The 6,908-nt window shown below is 45.6% G+C and overlaps 1 pseudogene; it reads right to left on the minus strand.

Annotated features, from left to right (window-relative positions):
- Positions 1–3,155: 3,155 nt before the first annotated feature.
- On the minus strand, positions 3,156–3,446 carry LOC127679358 (selenoprotein K-like; annotated as a pseudogene).
- Positions 3,447–6,908: the final 3,462 nt, after the last annotated feature.

Here is a 6,908-nt window from a genome sequence, read left to right on the forward strand (position 1 = left end):
GTCTCTCCAAGACCATCCCGGACTCTTCCCTCTTGGTATCCATACCTGCAGTCCTTTCTCCTTTTTTTTTTTTTTTTTTGTTTGTTTGTTTGTTTGCTTGCTTGTTTGTTTTTTGAGACAGGGTTTCTCTGGCTGTCCTGGAATTCACTCTGTAGACCAGGCTGGCCTTGAACTCAGAAATCTGCCTGTCTCTGCCTCCAAAGTTCTAGGATTAAAGGTGTGTGCCACCACTGCCCACCCCACTGCCCAGCCTATAACGTGGGCTGGAGCTAGAAATTCACATCTAGTAAAGGATGTGACAAGACAATAGGATGCCACTTGTGAGGAGTCTGCTTCTGAGTACTGGGGTCAAAGACACATGCCACCATACCTGGTCTCAGTAGGATTTTCTTTGTCTTTGTTCTAATTGGGATTATTGTAGTGTTCTCAACCTGGGGTGAATGTCTTCAGGCCATTTGAGAAGATTCTATCTATTCTCTCTTTTATAAAAAAAAAAAAAAAGACTTATTTTTTAAATTATGTGTTTGTGTATGCAGTGGAGGTGTGTGTGTGTGTGTGTGTGTGTGTGTGTGCATGCAGGTGCCCAAGGAGACCAGAAGGCAGGCATCTGGTGCCCTGGGGCTGGGGTTCCAGGGAGTTGTAAAGCACCACCTGTGGGTGCTGGGAGCTGAACTAATGTCCTCTGAAAGAGCAGCAAGGGCTCTTGACCGATAAGCCATCTATGTAGTCTTGGTATCATCTCTTCTCAAGTTGTTTGTTCTCTGGCTGGGCGTGTGGTAGTGCACGCCTTTAATCCCAGCACTCAGGAGGCAGAGGCAGGTGGATCTCTGTGATTTCTAAGGCCAGCCTGGTCTATAGAGTGAGTCCAAGATGTCCAGGGCTTATTGAAAGGAGAAACTGCGTTTTGAAAAAACAACAACAAAAAAGTCATTCTCTGTTCTCTGCCAGCTGTCTGTCCCCTTCCAGCACTCCTCTGTGTGAGTGCTAGCCTTTCACACCGCTGTGCAGGGATCCATGGCCCATTAGAGAGAGGGGCCACACAGAACTGAAGGCTTTTTTGCCACACTATCCTAACACATTGTGGCACATCTCACAGACCATCATGACACTTGTTCATACTGACTACTTTAAGAACATAGAGCAGGGCTGGAGAGGTGGCTCAGCGCTTAAGAGCACTGACTGCTCTTCTGAAGGTCCTGAGTTCGAATTCCAGCAGCCATATGGTGACTCACAACTATCTGTAATGAGATCTGATGCCTTCTTCTGGAGTGTCTGAGAACAGCTACTTTCACACCATTGTGCAGGAATCCATGGCCCACCTGGGCGAGACGGGTGTACTTACATATAATAATAAATAAATACATCTTTAAAAAAAAAAAGAACATAGAGCAAAAGATGTGAGACTTTCCTGGTTCCCTCAGCACATCTTCAAGCTGGCCGGCTGCAGAAGCTGTTGCCAGCTCCTGGGTGACAGAGGCCCCTACACACTCTGTAATAAACATGCATTTGTAATGTGCAGTTCCAGGGACAGGTTCTCACCTTCCTTAGGCCTAAGGCTGGCTTCTCAAGCTGCACAGGACTGACATCTAGGACCAGGTGACTCTGTTGTGTGCCTTGGGTATAGGAGGGTATTCAGCAGTGGCCTCTGCCTCCACTCACTATATTCCAACATCTTTCAACCGTGACCGATCACAAATGTCTCCAGACATTGCCAAATATACCCAGGGGAAGGAGCCGAAGCCACTCCTGGTTGAGGAGCAATGGTCCAAGGACATTCCAGACAAGAAAGCCTCACAGGGTTAGCAATACTAAGAAAGAGCCTGTGTAAGAAAAGAGCACCGGTTGCCGGTGTAACCCGAGCTGTGGGTTGTGAGCTGTCTTGGGTTTTGGCTGTGTGGCAGCTTGCGGCTGAGTTCCATGTGTTCTACTTTAGCTACGTGAACTCAGTTTTCAGGCCTCATCTTTTATTTATAATATCACAATTCTTTTGGAAATGGTTTCATGGAGTTTGAAGACTGGTGGGCAAATTGACCAACTGTGGAATTCAGTCTTGGAGGTAACATCCTGGCAATGGTGGCAGCCCATTCCCGAGTGTGAGTTAGGATCTATGAAGCTGCTTCCCGGGTGAGCAGCACTTGTGGGTACCAGGGAGAACAGGCAAGGCCTTGTTTGGTAATGGGGGACATGGTTTGTGGGAAACACACAACAGGTATTCCTTGTTTTTTCCTGGGGCAGAGGTAATTGAGAGGTTCTTTATGAGAGACTGGGTCTGACATTCAGAAATCAAGCCAGCAGAAGCTTGTGCCATAGCATTTTGGTGTTCAAGTTACTGGGCACTTGCAGTTTGGAGATAGAAAAGCAAGGTCATGTCTTTCTTCCTTTGACAATCATCCAAAGCAGCTAAGAGGAGAAACAGTGCAGATGCCGGCTTTGATGGGCCTCAGGCATGGAGACAAAGTTGGAAATGCTGAAAAGGGAGCGGAACAGGACAGAGGAGCACAGAGGGATGTCTGCTTGTGCAGGAATCAGATGGCCAGTGTCTCCCTGAGGAGAGGCCATTTGCCAGAGCCACCAGCCAGGTGCACAGGTCTACAGCCTCTGCCTTTCTATTTTATTGATATTTGTGTGTGTGTGTGTGTGTGTGTGTGGTGTGGTGTGGTGTGGTGTGTGTGCGTGCATGCACACATGGTGTAAGGGCCATTAGAGGGTGTTGAACCCCCGGAGCTGTAGGTTATAAGCTGTCAGAATGTTTGCAATTGGCATTTCTTTCTTTCTTTTTTTTTCAGGACTAAATACATGGCCTTTATTTCTTTTAGATCAAAGATTTTGGATATGATCATATAAAGATGTAGAATCAAGTTTTGCAACCTAAAAATATTTACTTTTTAAAACTATATTAATACTTTATTAAACTATACAAAAAAGATATGGAGACAAACATATATGTTTATAGAACTGCATAGCAGTCAGGCCAGATCCTGCAGAGGGAATTCCCAGCATGACCTCATTTGTCTACAAATCACCTCATTCTCGGAGCAATCCTTGTTTGGACACACACCATCTTCTCTCACCTGAGGCACTCCTCACCTCCTGGTGGCTTCCTTCTACGTGTGCATGTCTAGTTGTCTGCTTCTCAGAGCAGACATTTACCATTCTCACCCGCCAGCCACTGGAGGAGGGCTGGGGCCATGAAGGTCACTGATCCGACCCCATTCTTCGTGGAGGGTTTCCTGGCGGCCCTCTTCCATCATCGTCTCTGGAATCAGAGGAACTCCCGTGGGCTCTCCTTCACATCTTGCTGAGGCAGAGTTTGGAAAAACAACAACAACAACAAAAACCAACAACACGAATTCTGCTGTTCTCGAGAAGAAATCTGTTATGAAAGACACTCTTCATGGGGACTGATTCCAGCTGTCCAACACTTGAACATTTGAGATGTAAACCATCTTTCCTCTGGTTGCCTGCTTCCTAGCAACAGAGCACAGTTGGCATTTCTAAGGGAAGGCTTGTATTTATTAACAGTGTATGGTAGGGTTAAGAAGCTGCACTTAATCCTCTGCACTCTTTGGAAGTTCACCAAGTTTGCTTTTTCACCCAATTATTTTTATTTTGAATAAGCCAGTCAGCTGACAGTTCTCTACAATTTTTCTTAACATTTAAATTTACTCTTATTTTGCCTGCATGCATGTATTTGCACCATGTATGTGCCTGCTGCCCAGAGAGGTCCAAAGAGGCCATCAAATCCCTAGAACTAATGTTAGAAATGGTTGTGAACCACTAAGAATTGAACGTGGGTCTTCTGTAAGAATAGCTAGTGCTTCAACTGCTGATCCATCTCTCTAGCCCCATGTTCTCTACCAGTTTCACTGAGGACACGGAACTAGAGATTCTCAGTTATCCTGTTTTATATCACCATGATAGGATACCAGACTGGTTAATTTATAAAGATCGAAATGCAGCTTAGTGGTAGAGTGCTTGTCTAGTCACACACACACACACACACACACACACACACACACACACAGAGCTTTCAGCAGAGCATGGTGGGGCATGCTTATAATTATTTTAGCCCTGAAGTTCAAGACCAACTGGGCAACACAGTAAGACTGAACCTTAAAAAACAAATAGGAGCTGGGTTATATATAAGTCAGTGGTAGCATGCATGCTTAAGTGGAACTCGAGAAACTTGTTTTTCTACTAGTTCTGAGGTTGCCAACACTCAAGAACACTACCAACAAGTGTTGAGGCCTGGGGACCCCCTAGTCAGCTCCTGCATCCCTGGGGACCTCAGACTGCACTCCCCCCGACTCCTGGAGCAGTGTCCAGTGGCATTGAATAGCCTGACACCTGCCTGAGGGTGTGGGGTAAGCCCATTCAAAACTCCCACTGCCTCAGGTCCTGCCTCCACCTGAGCCCTGTGGCAGAATGGATGCAGGACACCCCATAACCCAACACTCATGTTGCCCAATTTATCATCAACAATGGAAAGAGCTGGGTTGTGGGGCACCTGTCCATGCTGTGGCTTTAATGGGCACAAGTTCATGGAATTAAAAATAAATTCTCTTGTAGTAGGATCTGATAATTTTTGGAATTTCCAGTTTCTGTTGTTATGTCTCCCTTTTCATTTCTGATTTTATTAATTTGGATACTGTCTCTGTGCTCTCTGGTTAGTCTGGCTAAGGGTTTATCTATCTTGTTGATTTTTTCAAAGAACCAGCTCTTTGTTTTGTTGATTCTTTGTATAGTTCTGTTTCTATTTGGTTGATTTTGGCCCTAAGTTGGATTATTTCCTGCCTACTCCTCTTGGGGGTATTTGCTTCCTTTTGTTCTAGAGCTTTCAAGTGCACTGCCAAGCTGTTAGTGTAAGCTCTCTCCATTCTCTTTTTGGAGGCACTCAGAGCTATGAGTTTTCCTCTTAGCACTGCTTTCATTGTGTCCCAGAGCCTTACACATACAGAGGCAGATGCTAACAACCAACTATTGGACTGGGCATGGGGTCCCCAATGGAGGAGCTGGAGGATGGTCCAGAGGAGCTGAAGGGATTTACAGACCCATGGGAAAAACAATGATTTCGGCCACCCAGACACCCCAAGACTCCCAGGGACTGAACCATCACCCAAGGGGCACACATGGTTCCAGCCATAAATGTGAAAGAGGAAGGCCTTGTTGGGCATCAGTGGGAGGAATGGTCCTTGGTCAGGTAAAGGCTCAACAGAGGCCCAAACAAAGGGAAACCGCCCGAGGGGGTGGGCAGGGAGTGTGTTGTGTGGAGAAGCATATACATGGAGGCAGGGGGAGGGAGGAGGGGATGTTGGGGGTCTTAGGGGAGGGGAGATATCAGGAAAGGTTTTACCATTGGCAATGTAAATGAAGACAATATTCAATAAAAAATTAGGGGAGGGGGGATGTACACCAGTGTATGCTTGGAGGTCATGGGCAGCTTGTGGGAGTTCTCAAATTCTACCACGTCAGTTGTGGGAACTGAACTCAGGTTGTCTGGCTTCAGGTGAAACGCTTTATTTGGGGAGTCAGCCAGCCAGCCCAGTTCAGGAAACACAGAAGGAAAAGACATCACAAGGTTAGAAGATAAAAGAGGCTCATAACTTGTAGACTGTTTTTTAATATAAGAATAAGAAGTCAGGTGTAGCGTCACCTACATGCCTCAAAAGGCAGAGGCAGGAGGATCCTTGAATTCCAGGACAGCCAGAGATAACTTGTCTACAAAATACAAAACACCCCACAGATGAACAAAAAGAATTGGAGTTGACTAGACAGAGAGTTACAGGCACTGAGGTCCTCCAGTGTTTCTCACTGGCTTGTTGATCTTTTTCCAGAATAACCTGCCAGCCACAGGTACATCTAAAGGTGGTAGGACCTTAGCAGGAAGACGTGACCTTGGAGCTGGTGGCTGACCCTGAACTGAGAGCAACTGAGACCTGCACTGTTTCAGTGGTGACCCAATAGCAAGGGACATTCCTGTGTGCTCACCTGGTAGCAGAAATTTATTTCTCCAATTTAAGGGGTGACTCAATTTTTTCTTTTCTTTTTTAAATTTTGACTTATTTTTATGTATGTGAGTACACAGTTGCTGTCTTCAGACACTCCAGAAGAGGGCATCAGACCCTATTACAGATGGTTGTTAGCCACATGTGGTTGCTTGGATTTGAACTCAGGACCTTCAGAAGAGCAATTGGTGCTCTTAACCACTGAGTCATCTCTCCAGCCCCCAACTTTGTTTTCAAGTAAGGTCATCACACTGGACATTTCTGCTTCTTCCATTCGCCCAGGTGTTAAATATCTAGAAGGCTTTTAGCTACTACAAATGAGACAACTTTTAGTCATTAGGGGCAGCTGTCCTTTTATTGATGCCAGGAAAGGCCCTGTTAGGAGTGAACCTCTGGGTACAAACTTGGGAAAAGTCACTAGCATGGAAAATCATAACCTTTCTACTGTGTCCAACTGTTCAAAACCAATTTGTATTCTCTGGGTTTTCTATCTCATTTGAGTGTGTGCTCAGCTGCCATTGCACGCCTGCAAGTTCAGAGGACAATTCAAAGCGGTTGGCTCTGAACTTCTCCTACATGGGTACTGGAGAGCAAACTCAGGTTGTCAAGGGCAGGACTGACAGCCAGTGCCTCTACCCACTGGGCCTTCTCACTGGTTCAATTTCCTACATTTTAAAAAACCGGGTACAAGATGGCATATCAAGTCTTTTGTTTTCCTTTCATGTTGCTAAAGTACTTTGATAGTCATTCATATAAGATAGGCAAGGTGGTTAGTGTGGTGTAGAGGCTACAGGCTGCAGGGCCTCATGGACCAATACTACTTCAGAACCTATTCTGAGTTTTGTTAGTGTTCAATGGTTAAACATGGATTAAAATTTAACACCTTATAAATAGCCCTGCATG

This window comes from Apodemus sylvaticus, chromosome 1 (genome assembly GCF_947179515.1).
Source record: "Apodemus sylvaticus chromosome 1, mApoSyl1.1, whole genome shotgun sequence".
Lineage (NCBI taxonomy): Eukaryota > Metazoa > Chordata > Mammalia > Rodentia > Muridae > Apodemus > Apodemus sylvaticus.